Source organism: Protopterus annectens, chromosome 8.part0, assembly GCF_019279795.1.
Source record: "Protopterus annectens isolate FY-2018-M chromosome 8.part0, PAN1.0, whole genome shotgun sequence".
NCBI classification, from domain to species: domain Eukaryota; kingdom Metazoa; phylum Chordata; order Ceratodontiformes; family Protopteridae; genus Protopterus; species Protopterus annectens.
This window is the reverse complement of record NC_056741.1, coordinates 1,905,896,202-1,905,916,901: the sequence shown is the minus strand read 5'-3', so window position 1 is coordinate 1,905,916,901 and position 20,700 is coordinate 1,905,896,202. Positions and strand designations below refer to the sequence as shown.

Here is a 20,700-nt window from a genome sequence, read left to right as displayed (position 1 = left end):
GAGTGATTTATGACAGACAGATACCAGTAAGAGTGAATGGGAAGGTCTGCAAGATGGCAGTGAGACCATCGATGTTATATGGGTTGGAGACGGTGGCATTGACAAAAAGGCAGGAGTTAGAGCTGAAGGTGGCAGAGTTAAAGATGTTAAGATTTGCATTGGGTGTGATGAGGATGGACAGGATTAGTAATTATATTAGAGGGTCAGCTCAGGTTGGATGGTTTGGAGACAAAGCCAGAGAGGTGAGATTGCGTTGGTTTGGACATGTGCTGAGGAGGAATGCTGTGTATATTGGGAAAAGGTTGCTAAGGATGGAGCTGCCAGGTAAGAGGAAAAGAAGGCCTAAGATAAGGTTTATGGATGTGGTGAGAGAGGACATGCAGGTGGTTGGTGTGACAGAGCAAGATGCAGAGGACAGGAAGAAATGGAAACAGATGATCCACTGTGGTGACCCCTAACGGGAACAGCCAAAAGAAGAAGAAGATCTGCTTAATACATTGCATACTTTGTTTTTTTTTTATTATTTGGATACTACACATTGTAGTTATGTGTGTGGCATGAAATACAAAGCTGTAAAAGTATACTCCAAAATGACAATGCCCTACAAAAATAATGAAACTTTTTTTTGTATTTCAACTGATTTGTCATCTTACTCCAAGCTAAAGCAATGATCAGACTGAGACCAGTGAGAGAAGGGGATGTGGGAGCTCCAGTGGAGTTTGTCCCCTGCAGAACCATTTTCTGGTTTCATGTATTTCACAGCTGGGCAAAAGTATTGCTTCAGTTGTCTGATTTAGGTGCTGTGTGTACTTTTAGCATCAAATTTTGTGCAGTTATCATGTAATCAGTTTACTAGTATCTCAGTCAATAACTCACAGTAAGGCATTTGTTGTTGTATATATCCTTTTAGGACAGTAAGCAGTTTAATATTTTCCTGATGTGTTGGTCTAATTCTTACACAATATTATGAGCTGTATGTAATAACAAGGAAATCACTACAGGTAGGAAAAGTGAATTATTAGTGTGTGCTAGTATGGTGTCTCCGTGTCCAAGATGCTATTCCTTAAGTGAGTTTTGCGTGAGTTGCTTCATATTGGTTTGACTTAGAAAATGTAATAATTTTGACAAATTAAATATTAATGTTCTTAATTTTTGGAAAACTGTAGTTTTCCATAAAGTAAATATTACCTTCAAGGTTTAGGTTCAGAAAATTTGTTAAACATGTTCATGTTCATGTTAACATTACTGGTGTCCTGCGTGTTCCCTTGATATTTTATTTAAGGCTTTTTCCTTTTTGTATGTGTACTGGTGTCAATTCCAGATTAGGTTCTGTAAGTCTTATCTTGAATTAATCTCTAATAATAGAGGCATAGCCTGTCACTGTCTTCTTTGGGCTTGCAACAAAGAAAGAAAGAAATGGACCATGAAGCTTATGGGATGAAACGTCGACCTTTGAACCAAGTTTTTGTGCTCATACATATTTCATTATTCTTTAAGTTGAGGAATGCGTGAAAGTTATCAAAGGCATCATTTACATTTTGTGTATTTACCAAGACTACCTTCACTAACTGTTTGTATTTTTATCAGTTTCTTTTCATTTGGAATTTTTGCATCTGTAAATTAGAAACTATGAAAAGAGAGCATTTCTTATTCCAGTACATATACTATACAAAATACAAAGTGTAAACCATCAGCTGGAAAGCAAAGGGGCTGGACACACATCACACCTGGCTAACAGGCATTGAAGACCTGCTCGATGCATCATCAGCATAATCCTAAACTGAAGGTTTGAATTTTAGTTTGAAATTCAGATACCATGGTAGGTAAAGACTGAAGAATATAGTTTCCTAAATAAATGATTTTATCATGTGCTTGCTAGAATGTTTGAATGACCCACCAGAATACTGACCAGATCAAATCCATACTATATTTTATTATCTGCAGTAGCTATGTAACTGATTTTAGCCCATAGTAAGCAGGTCATAGCAACTTACTACTTGCTGGTACAATTGAAGTGTGTGTCTGTTTTGTGAATTATTGAGTCAATGGCGATAAGCATTATCTTGGAATTTGTAAGATGTGTAGAACTTAAGGGTTTAGATATTGATTCAGAATTATTTGTAACCACCAAGTTTTGTATTCTTTGAACTCTATACAATCACCTGATCTACTATATCGTACTGTACACAAATCTTCCTACACTCCCTGAAACAATAATAGAATGTCCCAGGAAAGATGAGTATAATCCAACATGCACAGCTCTTTTGTACTGATCTCTGGCTCTAAAGCCTTTGGAGATAAAAATGTATCCACCAGTTATTTTTAACTGAGCATTATTTACAATGCCTGTCATCATTTTTATACCTTCTGCTATTTTTTTATTTCTCCTTTCTTAAATTATAATTAAAATCCCCCACCAACATGATGAACTTATTTACTATCACATAACTTTGAATTTCCTCAAACAACTTTTCTTAATTTACATTTCTATACACATACGCTGCCACTATTCTAAATAGTGTCTGTCACCACTATTATATCTTAGAATCTCTATGTTTTAATACTGCAATATCTGAACATGTACCTCTCCTTATAGTCCACCCAATTTTTCTGTTCCACATTATCTCAAATTCCACGATTTTTCTTTTATCTGCATATCTAATATTAAGCAACAAATTACAGCTGCATCAATTTTCCACATTATTCAGATACCATCATTCTTCCTGTTAGTCACATTTAGTAATATTATATTATATTAATGTTTCCCTTTTTTCATTTTTATTGCATCTTTTAGCCTCCTCTTTCCCCCTTCCCCAAAGAACCAGCCGCCTTTTTTCTCACTAAGAAATCTGAAATGCCCTTTTCCTCTTTCTCTGTTTCTAATGCCTCAAACATGTTTTCCATTTGCATTTGTGTTTCTTTTTCATTAATTAAATTTGTATTTCATGTAATGCAGCTTTTTTCTGTCCTTTCATCTTGTAGTTCTTCATCCATGAATCATAGCTTCATAGGTAATAGGCTAGCTGCCCTACAAGGCCATTTTAAACCTAGCCAATTTCCCTTTTAGTTCTTGAATTAACCTATCCCATTTGGACAGAATAAGTCTTACCCATCCCATGGTCAATAATTATATATTACCCCTAATGAGAATAACTGGGATCATGCCACAGATAATTTGAGGGGAGAATGCATTGGATAAAGCACCTAAACATCCTTTTCTTTTTTGTAGTTTTCCATTGGGACCTGCTACTGCACACATTTTTTTTCTCTAGTAACACTACTGTCGGTCTCTCTCTGTTTATTATTATCTGTTCTAGCTTCCTAAAAGCCATTACAGAACTCATGTGTAATACCAGTTATTCCACTGGTCAGATCAGATGTGGCCCCCTCTTTATCCAAATCATCTTTTACAGAATCCCTTTGACTGTCATGTCTTCATTGCCAGTGCAAAATCCATCTCCACACTACTGCATGGGCTCCAGTTCCACTGGTTCTCCTTCTTCCCTCATTTTTTTTGTAAATCAGTCCATCCAGACACTCTGACGCCACACTAATTTACCTCCAAATCATCATTTTCCTTCTGAACTACATTTTTTATTATCTGCTTTTCAATCTCATTATCACTAACAGCTGCCATCTTGGATTCCGTTATTGATGGTAACAGTCAGCTGGTGCCACCTAGTGACAACATCACAAAGAGTAGGAAGTGTGTTAATATTAACATTCCTGTTGTATTATAAAAATAAAAGAAAATCAGTTACACAGTTTCTTTTTCTTGTTCTATAACAAATACCTCCATTTTCTTGGAAGGAATTCAAAGATGATGAAGAAAGACAATGTCACAGAAGAAAAGGTTTGAAAATATTTATGAAGCAGAGTATTCTGCAGTTCCTTATTGATGGTAACAGTCAGCTGGTGCCACCTAGTGACAACATCACAAAGAGTAGGAAGTGTGTTAATATTAACATTCCTGTTGTATTATAAAAATAAAACAAAATCAGTTACACAGTTTCTTTTTCTTGTTCTATAACAAATACCTCCATTTTCTTGCCACATCATCCATATTGTAACAAATACTTTATCCCATTTATCAGTATCATATTTCTTTACTTAATCATACATCCCATATACTATATTTATATGTTTAATTTCTTCCCATCTATATTAATTTTTAAACTTTTCATAAAAAAATTTATTTTGCAACCTAAACAAACAACACTCCCCCTCCCATCACCTTATATTTTATATTCCCTTTCTCCATTAACATGTCTAATAAAATCTCCACAAAAAATACTCTGCTTCATAAATATTTTCAAACCTTTTCTTCTGTGACATTGTCTTTATTCATCATCTTTGAATTCCTTCCAAATATAAACCAAAAACTTTGTAAAAATCATATTATAGTATTCTTTTCTTTTTCCATTAAACTTAATTTTAGCTTCCATAATTTAATTTTATTCTAATAGATTTTTTTTTCATTTTGTCCTTTTTCCCTTTTCCCAGTTTATCCTTCCATACATTTTTATACATTTCATATAACATCCTACCTGTCATTTGCTTGTTTTTTTTTACCTCTCTCAATACTCAAACGAAATACATAGGTGCTAAATGCACCAAAGGAGTTTTTAAATTCATACTTTCGTTTTAATTGTTAATTTATCCTTCTTCTCGCAAGTGTCAGCCGTGAGCCCCAAATGAAGTTAAAAAAATCTCTAACTCTTCTATTTGAGTGGGAAACATATGTATTAGGAAAAATAGTATACTTAGAGGAACTACGCAAGTATTCAACATGCATACCTTTTTCTGAAATTATAAAAATATTTTCACTAGGCTAACATTTTTTTCTTTGTTCCAGTCTCTCCCTGCATTGACTCGTTACAGTTTCATACACAAGTGGCACTATCAAAATATTTCCTTTATTGTGGAATGCATTCCATTTATTTATGTCAGCAAATCCCCTGCACTTCATTTTAACTGCAGACCAACTTTTTGAAGAGCTTTTCCATCCTTATTACAATCTTACTTACTTTATTATTATTTTTTTATTAGACATCTATCTGCATGTGTCATACATATTGGTGAAATAACTTTTCCTTCCATCTCCCAACTTTCTTCATTTCATACATACATACATATATGTCTGTACTGCTGTGTTTCATAACATATGCCTGTACTACTGTGTTATTACTAATACACATAAGCACAAACATATTGAGCAAATCTGTATTACTCCTCTCAGTAATTGCTTTTTCCCGTCCATTTAAGATAATTGGTAGCCATAAATGTCCATAACGTTTCTCAATGACAGTAATAATTTTCTGCTATACCATATACCTCTAAAACCTACCACATTGTTCCATGTCTCAGTTTATCAAACGTTTTTGCTAAATCACATGCTATCAGTCTTAATTTTATATTGTCTTTCATTATCATCTCTACCATTTCTTTGGTTTCGTATTAGAACAACGAAAACACATTTTGTCGAATGCATTTTTATCGACACATAAAGAGCGAACAGGCAAAATAGCGAAGCGGCTGTTCAGCTAATTCTTTCCCTGGGAAAGACTCGCTTGACCGCTTCGTTGCTTTGCCGTGTTCTGCACTGTAGTGTGGTCTCTTGTCCGGTATAGACTCCTGAGCATGAATGTGCAAGAGTTACTGATCTTAGGGTTAGGGTGCAGGTTAAGGTAAGTGCATATGTATGAAAGTGTTTACTTTTTTGTTTTTTGCGTTAGATGTACGGTTGAGTTAAGTACATATGTGTTTTAAGCTATTTACTTTTGTTTGGGGGGGGGTAGAATTAGGGTTAAGGTAAGTGTGCATGTGTTTGAAACTGTTTACGTAAATGTGCATCAGTTACTGACCTTAGGGTTAGGGTGCGGGTTAAGGTAAGTGCATATGTTTTAAAATGTTTACTTTTTTTTTTTTCGTTAGATGTATGGTTGGGTTACGTGCATATGTATTTTCAGCTGTTTACTGTTTTTTGGGGGTACAGTCAGGGTTAAGGTACGTGTGTTTGTGTTTGGAAGTGTTTATTGTTTTTTTTTTGTTTTGTTTTTTTTGGTTGGAACAGCGATTTCTTTCCCTAGGAAAGAAATCGCTGTTCTGAGGTGTCGACATTTTCAGCTTTCGCTGAAAAAGGGTCGATGAAACATCGTTTGCTGTTTTAAGCGTTCAGTGTTTCAATATAGACCCATTTTTTTCACTACTAATTACCATTTCTTTCACTGCTCTTCCTGTTATACCATAGATCCTTTCTCCTGATAACCCACCCAAAACTTCCGCGACAATTTTTATAAATATTTTATAGTCAATATTCCCAAGTATTATAGGCATCAAATTGTTTATATCCTTTCTTTCATCCTTTTTCCATAAAATGTTAAAACTCCACAATTTCTTCTATTATACCTTCGCTCATCTATTTATTTAATATTTTTAAAGCTTTCTTTCACCTTTATTCATTTCCTTATAATACTCACAGCTTATACCAACCAATCATGTTTCTAATTCATTCTTACCTTCTTTTATCACATTCTCTGTTTCTTATACTATTATATCATTTTATAAAAAAAAAATCTTAATTTTTCATCTTTTTTTTGTTTCCATTCTTCTTGCTGATCCATTTCCACTTTTTCAAACATTTTCTAAAAACCTCTACCACCTCCACGGTATCTTCTTATTTGCATTTTATGTCTCCTTTGCCATCTAAGATGGCATCCATCCTGCCTTCCCTCATTTTTATTTCTTTTCCTAAGTTAGGAGAAACCCCCTCTTTCTTCCCCTTCAAAAAAGTTACTTATATAACATAATTTTTACCTTCTCTATTCTTTTCATACATCTGCTTCCCTTATTTTTTACTTTCTTGTTCTATTTCTTCTTCATATATTTCAGCTTATTTTTTGTTTTATTCTTCTTTCTACGTCTAGATTTTTGTATTTCTGGATATACATTACTCATCAATGGGTCCAATTTTTATAAAATGGTCTCATTGTCCTATGCTTTTGATATATTATTCTTTTATCAGGTCTTCTTCCTCAGACTCTACTGAGGTTCATACTAGCCTAATGACCACCATGGCCTTTACACGTCTAGCTGTGTAACCCAACCCACTTTTGTCCCAGAGTCACTTGGTGGAGTATATTAGTAAAGAGTTAGCTAAGGGTTGTATGTGGGGGGCATAACCTGAAGAATACCTCCCTGCACTACATGAAAAGAGACATAGAAGAGCTCTCAGATTATGTAGCCCATATGGGCATGACCCTAGCCCTAAGCAGCATCCTACCATCACCCAGAATGATACCACAGTACAAGCAGAAAATGACTGATTTCAACAATTGGCTAAGTTTCTGGTGTCGTTCTAAGGGGATCTAGTATCTGTCTGCCTAGGATGACATGACTGACAGACCTCAATGCTTTGCCAGAGATGGCCTGCATCTGTCACCCCTGGGCTTCCGGATACTGGCCAAGGCTCTTGCCACCCCTATAGTGCCTTTTTTAGGTGGTGTTCCAAAGACCAAATTACCACCATAACAGCTACAAACAAATGCAATCTGAGGGTCGTGCTGCTCAATGCTAGAAGTCTAAATCTCAAAATGCACTCGCTCGAAGCACTCCTTAAAATGGAGAACATCGACATTTGTGCTGTAACACAGACCTGGTTCAAGGCAGCAGAAGGCACCCCTGCACTACCAAGCTATAACTCATTCCACACCTTTCGGCCCTAGAACTTGGACTGAAGCTCCAAAGGCTGTGGTGTTTCCATATTCATAAAGGATGCGCACATCTCCAGACTGGTAACCCAACATTACTCATCAGAGATACTTCAGGTGCAGTTAACATTGGGTAAGACAGTGATTAAGGTTGTAACCTGTTATAGGTCCCCAACCATGTCCAAAGACTCGCACTTCATTTTCCTAAGCACCATGGAGAATATTAGGGTCCTACCTAACACTCATACTGGGTGACTTCAACTACCCCTCCATTAACTGGGAAAACTACTCATGTGCCAATACACTTGCCCAACGTTTCCTGGAATTCATTAATTCCAATGCCCCAGACCAGCTCATTCGTACCCCCACTAGAGGTAGCAACATCCTTGACCTGGTCATTACTAATATGGGTGACCATTGCTCTACACCAGTAGTCAACTCCTCTCTGGTTAGATCCGACCACAAACTAATCATCTTGGAAATCCATATCCCACCCACCCCCACCCCCACCCGCCACAAAGGTAACCACCATGAAAAACTTCCCCAAAGCTAACTTTGGGCTCCTAAAAACAGAGGTGGCTAACTTCACGACACCCATGCAAATGGAGAATAGTTGCATGACTGCGGAATCATACACCAGTGCACTGTATAAACATACCCAATAGAACCAAAACACTCTCCTCCAAAAAAAGGAAGCCAATCTGGTGGTCCCAAGACTGGAAAAACTCCCTTATCAGCCTCAACAAAAAGATGAGATCTCTCATCAAATCCTCTAAAGCTAGCTATGAAAACAGAACTGCAGCAGATAGTAAAGACAACCACAAAGCCTTCTATAGTTATGTAAAGCATGTCCATGGCAATACCCTGATTTGCTCTGAGCTACTGCACAATGGTGCCTCTTATACCGAGCCAACAGATATTGCCAATATACTGGCTGACAGATTCAGTGCCAACTTTACCCCCCCTCCCCCCACAGGACCAATCACAATACCAGTAGATTTCCAGGCACCCAGTATTACTACTGCACAGGTTAAAACAGCACTGTCCAAGGCCAAAAATACAGCTTCTATGGGACCTGACAATATCCCTGGCTGTGTTCAACATGAACTATAGAGTGAATTGACACCTCACCTGTGTGCCCTGTTCAATCACAGCCTCACCTCAGACTTTGCCCCTACCAAATGGCGCACTGTTACAGTCATCCCTCTCCACAAAGGAGGGGTGACTACAGACCCTGGGAACTATTGCCCCATTAGCCTGACAAGTCTGATATGCAAAGATATGGAATGCATCATCATGGACCTAATAAACAAGGATATAGGGAATCTCCAAACTCTGGATCCCACACAGCTTGGTTCTGTGAAGAGTAGATCATGCCTGCTAAACTTGGTTGACTTCTTTGTGTCAGTCACCAGAGCTGTGGATGAAGACAAGGTGGTTCATACAGCCTACCTTGATCTGGCCAAGGCCTTTGATACCATCCCCCACTCAGGAATCATAGAAAAACTCACTAAGCTAGGCATCAACCCCCATATTACTAGGTGGCTTGCAAACTGGCTCACAGATAGAACCCACAGTGTGAAAGTAGCTGACTCTGAAGTCAGACTGCCGACCAGTCATGAGTGAAGTCCCACAGGAATCAGTCCTGGATCCTCTCCTGTTTGGTATCTACTTCTCAGAAGTCCAGGCCAACACAAAGGGACTCTGGATGGCAGATGAGTGCAAGTTGGGAGCCATTATTAACTCCTCAAGTGATGTTGACATCCTACAGAAAGGCCTCACTGAGACCAACGACTGATGTCAGAACCATGGCCTTAAGCTCAATGTCAAAAAATGTGTCGTCATCCGCTTTGGGAAAACCCCAGTTCCCATGAATTACCACATTGATGGTAGTCCACTGAACAAAGAAGGTGTTATAAGAGATCTGGGAACACAGGTTGACAACAACCTCTCTTTTGACCACCACATTGCCACTGTGGTCAGAAAGTCCTTCTATGTGGCAGATCACATTACTAAAGGTTTTGCATCCAGGAAGAAAGCTGTCATTGCCTCCTTCTACTCTTCCCTCATTAGTCCAACCATTGAGTACAATCCCCCATTCGGCATGTACCTCACTAGACACCTGCAACAACTAGAGAGGCCGCAAAAGTACCTCACAAAGAGGATCCTAGGCCTTAAACACTAGTCCTATATGGACAGACTGAAAAAACTCCCAACTATTCTCTGTCTCATATTACCTACTTAGAGGTGATCTCTGCTTGACTTACAAAGTCATGTCTGACCCAGCCCTGTTAGAAATGCTACATCTAAAGAAATCCCAATCCCTGCACACCACATGCTCCAGAGCCCTCAACCTCATTACCACAATCAACAGAACATGCTGGAGGGACAGGTTCATAACCCACAGACTGCCCATGTTGTGCAATAGACTTCCCATACATGTCAAACAGAGCACCTCACTGGCCCTCTTCAAGAGAAATCTTAATGAGTGGATGGGAAATAGAAAATTCACCCCAAGGATCACTCCCGTGGCTCTGCTCGACAGAGGCACTGGGAACTAAGGCCTGGTGGCACGATGCCAGGGTAATCCTATGGGCTAGGCTTGTAAAGGCTCCAGAACCATTAGCCTAGTACACACCTATGCACCTATGTTATCTGAAGATTAATTTATTTAATGTCAACTTCTGTCCATCAGAGACAAGAGAGCCAGGCCAGGAGTGAATTTGTGATATCCCATCCAATGATCAAGGTTTCTTTTGGACATGGTAAAGGATGACCTATACCTTGCAAAGATAGGAGGCTTTTTCCATAGCACAGGAATTCTTTGAGACACATATTGATCCCTCCAGCAGGTTCTTTCTATGTTGCAGACAAAGTTCAGGTCCTTGGATCTAGTGTTTCTGGTGTTGTTTGTCTTGAAAATGTGCAGGAGAGCCATCAGAGCTGGATCCAGGAATACTTTATATGCTAGGCATAGATCGACTCTCAGAAACCTGTAGGAGATGGACTACAAAGATACAACCTTAAGGAGGTCTGTGTAGGACAGGGTATTCATACCCTGAATTCTCCTGGTAAGTAACCTTTGAGGGTGTTTCCACTGTTGCAGGTGTCTGGTTAGGTACATGCCAAAGGGGGCATTGTACTCAATGATGGGTCTGATAAGAGCTGAGTAGAGTGGTGCTAGTACTTCCTTGGACCTCTGTGCCAAACCATTGCTTATAAGTTGGGTGACCTAGACTGATTTTCATGCTATCTTGGTTACATGTTGATCACCAGATTACTGTCTTCATATGTGCTCAGATCTGTAACTATCAGGTCAACTCTTAGGTGTGTTTCATTTCTGAAATAATTAGCTTGGGTGGATGCTTTCCAAAGGGCACTATAATGCATTTTTTTGCACTGAGTTTGTATCCATGGCTTACACACCCATCATCATTTGTTGTGTTAAACTCTCTTGTAGAATTTTGCTGTCATGGGGGGAATCTATGAGAGCTTCTAATTTACAGTCATCTGTGAACTTGGTGAGACATAAGACTTTGGCAACTTCTTGGAAGTCAAGGCTAATGTCAAACAGGAGTGGGCCCAGCACAGAACCCTGGGGCACTCCACTGTTGACCGGTCTCCTAGTGGAGACAATCTCACCAATCCTACTTCTTGGGTCATGTCTGTGAGTCAGTTGGCAATCCAGCAACTTATGTAGGGATTTATGCCTAGTTCTGACCATTTGTCAGCAATACTTGAGTGGGATATAATATCAAATGCCTTAGCCAGGTCAATGTAGGTGGTAGTCTACCAGGTTAAGTAAGCCTGACCTTCCATTAAAGCCAAACAGAGATGGGGCCAGTGTCCGTAAATTGCCAATATCCTAGTTGACTATTTCCATGATAATTCATTCCACAACTTTGCATCTTAGACTTGTCAGATTGATAGGTCTATAGTTCCCAGGGTCAGTTGATGGTCCACCTTTATGAAGAGGGATGAGTGTTGCAGCCCTCCATTCAGTTGGCATGCAACCTGTGTTGAGGCTGTAGTTGAAATGTGCTTCAAGTGGTCCTGCTAGGTCATGTTTTAGGCTATTTAGGAGGCAACCAGGATATTGTGGGGCCCATTGAAGCAGTGTTTTGGCCTTATTGAGCACCTCCAGGACTTGCTACCTGTTGATAGTTGGGGGATATGCTAGAATGGATTTCACAGGGGGTAAAGTTAGAACTAAATGGATCAGACATTAGATTTGCTATGTCACCCTGGTCATTGGAGGTTGTGCCACTTACCACTAGTTCTGCACATTGCTGAGCATCACCTTTAAGGATCCTGACATAGCTGATGCAGGCCTTGTGACTGTCATTAGCCTTAGAGGCTATCCAAAACTTGTAATTGGCCATGCTGGACTTTATTAGACCTCTTAGTTTCCTATTTAGTTGAATTCAAGAGCACACCTCTGTGAGTGTTGCTTTTTCTGATTTTAGTCATAACTAATTTTCTTTTGTTATAGAGCTGGTTAATGTAAGGATTCCATCAATGTGGCTTGGTTTTGGTATTAGACCTGGGCTTATTTTTGGTAGGTTCATGCCTCAATGCAGCATTTTACATGTCTGTACAGCATTTATGCATATAAATCTGCATAGGTAGTTGTGTTCTTGGGGATTTGTGGAGCCATGAATTTTGACCAACTGTTACTTAAGATGTAGTTTGCTTTATTATAGTTCTTAACTGTTACGGGTTTAGTTGTATTTACTGAGTTGAATTTTATTTTAAGGGAGACAGCTTTGTGGTCCAACTTCACCAATGCAGAAGTGACATGGGGGGTGACGGGGGATGCAACGCCTTCCCATGTTGGTGAGTACTAGGTCCAATATGTTTGATTCTGTGGTTAGAATGCACTATCTGGTCCAGGGTGTTTGTGCTGATGAAGTCCACAAAACACCGTACCCATGCATTACAGGCAGTGTATGTTTCCCAGTCTATAGATGGGTAATTAAAGTCTCCCATTAATAGGGTATTTGTTTGGATGGTGAGTGACTCTAGTAGGTCTAGGTAACAGGACACCAGAGACTAAGAAAGTAAGCCAATTAATAAGTCAATCATTTTCTGCTCATACTATACCATCATCCTTGGTGAAGGCATAATGTTGTTCAATGCAAGGTGTTTACCACTCTGTGTTAAATTTTCAGAGAGAACCACGTAGTCTGTTTTCATATAGTCCAGTGAGATATGCCTCGTGCCATTTACACCCACATGAACTATGATAGAATCACATTAATACCTGTTGTGCAGTAACCTGAGTGAGCATGGGATAGTGCACATCCTAGCTCCAGATGGGCAAGTAACTGTTTTATTGCTCATTCTGGTGAGAGGAGTATCTGTGTGTCTGATAACAGAATCCCCTATGACAAGAGTACTAGGTAAAGTGTTTACTTGGTTTATGGGCTTTGTTCTTGGGAGATCATTGGATGTAGGCTTATGTGTATTGTTAGGTGTTGCTTTTGGTGTGCTTTAGTGATTGCTGAGGGCTGGTATTGCAGTCTAATGGTTTAGGAGATCTTTGAGGTTTCGAGCAGTTTCTTTTAACTGCCTCACTATAAGAAGGTCTGTGTGTGTGCAGTGAGTGGTATGTGTGAAGGATGTAGTGTGTGTGTGTTTTGACAACCTGGTTTGTAAGCAAGATGTGTGCCTACAAGTGAGTTATGTATGTTCATCTCTCGCATATGGTGTTAGTTTCTTTAAGGATTAGGAGGTTGTCTGAGTACATGAGACAATTGCTAAATTGTTTCAGTATGCCCATATCTACCAAGCTGGCCACAGAGACATTAGAAAATTGCAAATACATGTTTTCAGGACCTGTATTAGGGTGTTTTTTATGGTTTAGTGTCTTTGTTTTACATGGGTCACCTGAGTTGTGCCTAGGGTAAAAGCCAGATGTCAGTAGGGACATTTAGCTGCCCTAAGCTTAGCTCCATGTAAAGCCTTTCTTTGTTATGGGTTAAAGTCTTAAGTACTCACTGTATGGGTTTGCTGCTATACAGGGTACTCCTAAAAACCACTGAGCAGTGAGCAGCTCTGCATAAATTCACCTAATTTATAGCAGACAGAAAATGCTTAAAACTAACTCCCCATACCCTCTGGCCAGTAAACATCTACATTTCAAGCTCCATGGAGTGCCTCTCAACTCAGGGAGACCAGGTAAATACCTTCTGCCACAAGATGGATGATCCTGGAACTTATTAATTTAATAACACAGCAAAAGTAGCTCAAACTTCAGATCAACGCCCAAGTAAATCCCTAAAAAGTCCTCTGGCTGATGAAACAATCTCACATTAAGCCTCCCTGTATCTTTCCTGATTCAGATTGACCTGGTTACTTTACTACTGCCAGTAGAGCAGCAGCCCCAGTCTTTTTAACGTAAAAAAAACAATTTAGTTAACTACAACTGAAAAGGCCCCAGAAACAAGTCTAACAACTAGCTATGAGTAATTACAAGGCAATTCAAAGGCAGACAAGCCAGCAATGGGGAGCGCACACACTTCAAGGCAATGTCAAAGTAAACTAACACTCTAAGGAGAAGGCCTTCCCAGTTTCTTCTGTAAGTAAGACTGGGAGGACCTTTTAAGGCCAGGTGTACAGTAGAGGCAGGCAGCTCAAAAGCCTCCAAGTATAAAACCAAAGCAGGAACAGCAAGGGTGGGAGGAAGCCCAGCTCAGAAAAACACCTAGGCCCAGCAGAGAAACCAAAAAACGATGTAGGCTATAAAAATGCCCTAAATTAATAGCTCCAGCAACAGCAAAAAACACACAAAATTGATTTAAATGGCAAGATAAGTACAATTATCAATGTACTTAAAATGTACTTCTCTGAATGCAAAAAATGTAGTTTGAGTGCTTTTGTATCAGCTTGCAGCAGTCCCAAGCAGTTAATCTCCTTATCCTATTCCCGCCTTTATTTCTCTGACTTCCCAGGTTCTAGCCCATACCACTCTATGATCTGAAAACTCTGACATCTGTACTCCCCGATATTTTCTTCATGTCTACAGTAAATTATATAATCAATTTCAGTCTTAGAAAATCCTCTTTTATATGTCCATTCTCTACTCTTTCCTACTTTTAAATCGCTACATTTTAATACTTCTTTAACATCTTATTATCCTGTGTTATTTTTCCATATTTTTTTGTCCTCGGGTTGCAGTAAAAATCTCTATCACTACTGACATTCACTAAAAAACAATTTTTTAACATCAAACTTTGGTGTTCTCTCCATCATATTAGTACAAACATAAATCATTGCTAATCTTAAACATTTTGTCTTATTTTCATATCACACATACATTACCATTTCTCATACTACTCTTGTTACATCTAGAATTCTCATTTCTTCATATTTTATAAGAAATCCAATTCATGATTATGTCTCATTTTCTACAGACTAAACAGTTTACACCTGTAGTACTGCCTGTATTTTCCCTTTTTTTCTTCTTTGTTAAATTTGGCATCTAGTATTTTCCATTTTTCTTCTTTTTTACTGGCATTTGCAGTGGATTCATATGGAAGCTTTGCCTCTATGTATCTGTCATTTTCCATTTTACTTCTGTTTTACTGGTATTTGCAGTTGATCCATGTTGAAGCTTTGCCTGGGTTAACATTATATAACTATATCTTTCACACATGTCACTTTGTTTAAGTAATAGATGGCTGTCAGTAAAGACGAAACAACTGTTGTATTATCTCGAGGTGCCCATTTCAAACAAGATAGCTACGAGACAGTTGGAAAATACAAATCCATGACTCTAGTTGCTTGTTAATATGGTCTTAAGAGGGGGAGTAGTGGAAAGATGTCAGGATTTGATTAACTGGAATGCCATGTGCCTAATTCTACAGAAACCAGGCGCTCTTAAATCAAGTGCTGACTATTAAGCTTAATAGGAAACTATAGAGTAGGTTATAGAGAAATAAGATTCTAACTGTGTGTTACTATATATAAAATAGGCAGTTAAAAACATGGCTGCATGATGAGCAGCACCATACAACTATGGGCAATTTTGACCAAATCTAAAATGCTGAACAATTCAAATGCACACAATGGCCAATAGCAAAATGACATTCTTCAAGGCTCTACAGCAATCAGAGGCCTGGAAATGGCTAGGCTGTCTCTTTCTACTCTCACTAGAATTACACCAAAGCAAATCTCAGCTAATTTACTAATAATTACCAAAAGAAAAAAGTGCATAACTATTATAGTTAACACAGTAAGAACAAAAATGCAATTATCACAGGTCTTATACAGTTGATGTTAATCAAATCCGGTGGAACATTGTCATAATCAGCAACTTTTAACAAATGAGCTCTGGGCAGTGCAAATATGGGCAATTTATAGCAACACACAGAAAAGCTAAAAATATTCAGACAAACGTGCTAACTAATAGTAAACATCTCTTCAAGGTTCTACAGCAATCAGCTTTTCAGTAATGCAGTTAACAGCCAGACCACTGTACAAATACAACATAACAGCCTTTTTAAGCAAACCAAAAAAAAAAATGAATAAAACAGCACAAACTGTAAAACTTTCAAGGTATCTGTTTAATGTAGTAGAAAACAACACTTTCCTGCTCTTTAGTTGAGCAATTACCTCAAACCTGCATTAGTAATTTCTGACCATGTGCTCTGTCTGCAACCCATTGGAGTGTTTGAATTATAACAAGCAAGCTGCCTCAAAGATTTTATCTCAGCAAGGAAATTAAAAAAAACAACAGAATATTTGCTAGGAATTTAGACAAAAATTCCTCCTTCTAGACTATACAGCAGTTTATTTCTCTACTACAAGTTTTTAGAAGCTATCATGTGACAAAAATTCATTGAAAAACATGCAGGATAGCAGCAGAATTTAGGAAAAGTGGAGGGAAACAGTAAATCATATAATAAAAACATTTTAGCAATGCTGTAACAGCCACTGTACAAACACAAGAACACATGTTTTATCCTAACTCTAAAAACATACGATAAAACTGAATAAAATTGCACTTAAACAGTATAACTCACTAGGTGGCTATTTGGTGTGATACAAAACAGTAACTACAGACCATGTGATCTGTACACAGCCTACTGGAGCCTTTAAATTAAGGCAACAAGTAAGCTGTCTCACATATTTTATTCCAGTAGGGACATCATAAAACACTAACACAACATTAGCTAGGAATTCAGCCTTCCAGAATGCAGCAGCAATTTATTTCACTGCCACAGAACTAGTCACACTAGTTCTTAGAAACAAATGTGACAAAAACTAACTGAAAAACACACAAGACAGAAACAAAATTTATGAAAAGTGGAAGGAAACACTAAGTCAGACATCATTAACACGTTAGCAATGTTGTAACAACCAGATCACTGTATAAATACAAATGAACAGTTTAACCAAACAGTAAAAATATGTAATGTCCTTCCAGGGGTGTAGAGGCCCTCCACCTGCAGCGTCGGGCCTCACAACACCTCTGGGCGGGTGTTAATTACACATTAACATACACCCTAGAAGGTATGATTGCTTGCATAATTGTCCTTATTTCATATAAATGTAATCTAATTAGGAAATGAGTGTAAAATTCTTAATTTATATTACCAAATGTCTGTCCATCTACATTGCTGCATGCCTGTTAAAAATGTTTATAATATTTTGGAGCTTTTCTCCTGGTCCACCACCTGAAAGTTTTTTTTGACTAAACCAAGTCAGACAAACACAGTTAGTTACGGACTAAATAAAATACATCCATAATTATATTTTTTACCAATCAGCTAACAAGTTCTAAAACTACGCTTACTCAATGGCTCAATACAGGGAACCAAAATAAAACAAAATGCCTCCTATGGTCATATGAACATTAAAACATTAAAAAAGTTCAACAAAAATTTAAAACATGATATGAGGACAGCAATACTAAAATCAAATATGAGGAAAGGATTTCAAGAGGAAAGACATAACTAATATGTTCAGTACATATACAGAGATGGAAATACTGTATTTCCCCTTTGAAACCATATAATGGGGAAAAATAAACTATATTAAAATGTGTGGAAAAATATAAACATGCAGGCCTACACATGAATATGTACTAGAAAGAGGGAATGAAGTTTATCAAGAGCAGATATTAACATGCTGCAAACAGTTGGGTAGAAATAACACTACTAACATATACAGCAGAAATTAAAACAATGTGGACAGCTGTCTTACTAAAGCTAAGTTTAAATATCCAGAGTGTACCTACAAAGTAAATAGCAAAACATTATGGTGGTGAAAACTTAACTAAAGCAAAATAAATAAAAGTGGACTTTAATATGATTAATTTTTTTCAGCTCTGAGTTGCAAACACTGACTATACTGAATTGTATAATCAATGCAAAGACATAAAGTTTCAAACAGCAGATGTAAAACGTTGCTCTTCCTTGAGGGTGTTTATCTGAAAATATGGCCATTCTGTCTTTATGCCCTAGATGTGCCCCCATGGTATTGTGTGTCAGAATGAATACTGCTGAAAATGTCAAACATTTCAAACTTCCTCTTCAAGGTTTCACTCTGTCTTATCTAACAAACTGCTCAGATGGATTAAGTATTGGCCTTATTCCTTTTCTTGACCACTTCCTTTTATGTAGCGTACTAGCGTCTCTATGAACAGTTGTTGTTGTGTCTTTCGGCTTTTCCTGGTTAGGGGTCACCACAGCCGAACTCCGGTCCGCTAATGATTGGTAGTTGATTTTTACATGCCGAGTTACCAGCCCTGATGCACAACCTTCAATGAAGGTACGCCCATTCACGCATGTCTCCACGCAGAAGACGATCTAGCTGAGAATCGAACCGGACAGCGTCTTACTGACAACACTACCACAGCACCACCACCACGGGTAGAGCATCTCTATGAACAGTAAAGCAAAGAAAACAAAGTCCGGCATAATTTACTATACTATAATTACAAATAAAATAAAATTATTACTACACAAACTTTTATACACACACACACACACACACACACACACACATATATATATATATATATATATATATATATATATATATATATATATATAGACACACACACACACACATACACACACACACACACACAAACCAAAAAAGAAATGTAGATAAGGTATTTATTTATACCCTTCTGCGTTCAGAATAAAGATCTGTCTGCTGTGGTGCTTTAAATTGTTACTAGATTAACACAATGATTTCAAAAGAAAAAGTCATTTTACTCCTCACATGACCACTAGTAATTCAAAAGTATTTTTACATTGCTATATTAACACTTTTTTTTTATTTATACTACAGTAATATTAAAACATTTCAGACATGTCCATTTTTACTACAATGTTTGTACATTGCAAGCAATAAAATACAAGAAAGTGTGGACTACCTTCACTTGAGGGTTTTATTACATTTGTACAATGAACAATGCTTTTTTTTGTTTAAAGCATCAGAACAAATCGTACATGACTGTCTGTTACAGTGGTGCAGAGTAAACTTCTAAGTAGTTATGTAAAATACAAAAGTAAATGTTACCAGTTAGGGGTGGATCTATGTTAGTAGTTAGCAATGACACTATATACTGTTTAATCTGGGTACTTTCTTTCTTCCAGAACATGTGTGCACTCCATTTTAATAAGCAATACATTTTATTTATTTATGTAACATTTGTTACCGGGAAAGTCCAACTGGGACAGAACTCATTTTCAGCAGAGACCCAGGGGGAAATGCTCCAGACGGATGTCTTTGGAATGTGGGAGGAAATCAGAGCACTCTGAGGAAACCCATGCATGCACAGGGAGGACATACAGACTCCACACAGAAGAAACCTCAGCTGAGAATCAGACCGGAGAACCTCTTTCTGTGAGGTGACAACGCTAACTACTGCACTACTGCTACGTCCACAGTGATTATATTTAACACATATACTTATTTTTCATGTGCAGGGGTAAATGGGCATCATCCCCATGTATATGGCTACAAATTCCATACAGGCAGGAAACAATAATTGTGTCTTCATTGTTAGTTTTTAGTAATTTATGTATTTTAATACATGCATTTCATTGCACTCTTCTTAGCAACTTTTCTGTTTGCAGGAAAACATAACTGAAGTTTCATGGCTCACAGGGTGACATACAACTTGCACTTTTATTTTAATGTGTATATTCACTTTTTTACATGTGCAAGAAAACAGCAGTTGTTGACGGATGATACTGTACTGTCAGTCACATGGTGGCTGTCATGTACATGGAAATGCAATGAGTAAGACTTGTTACTGCTCATCCTGTGGCCAGTGTTTCACAGCACTGCCATTTTAAGTAGCAGGGAGAGAGATCACCATAAAAAGCAGATGACTACATATGGAGAAACCGCACGCAACACTACTATAGCTGGTAATCACGTTTATTACAAGATAAACATCGAGCTTTGAGACAATATCTCTTCAGGCTTATCAAACAATTCAATGATACATAACTTATACAGACACATTTCATTGTGTTTGCTAATTAAAACAATTAAAAAAATTCAACATTGCTTCTTGGTGAAATTTATAAGTCATTTGAACTTTACATGCCCCTATTTCTTAAACAGGGCTTTAGTGAAAATATTATTTAAACAATTGTCATTGTAACTATTCAAAAGAGCATGTGTTCACTTTATGAAGTAGTGCAATATTGATAAAATCCCTACCCTTTTCTGAATGCAGTCCTATGCCTGATGCTTGAAATTTAAAAACAAAAACAAGGTTTGTAAACTTCAGCTGTTTCATACGTTCCCCAAAGCTATGAAATGTCATATAGGAGCTTGTTGATTGTAACACCTTTATTAATATTATCACTTAAGAGTTAGGCACACACAAAAAAAGAACAAAACATTTTTCAATTACATACGTTATGTTTTCTTTGTTTTTAACAGTTGTCATTCACTTGAACATTACCTAATATATTCGATTCCAGCCTTCCTTTAAACCACACTCCTCCTCCTGAACATT

At 37.7% G+C, this 20,700-nt stretch overlaps 1 protein-coding gene across 1 annotated transcript in view; it reads left to right on the top strand.

Annotated features, from left to right (window-relative positions):
* The window catches only part of CPNE2 (copine 2), a 1,786,656-nt gene that overhangs the window by 490,663 nt on the left and 1,275,293 nt on the right, over positions 1 to 20,700 (top strand). The gene's annotated exons all lie outside the window — the stretch shown is intronic.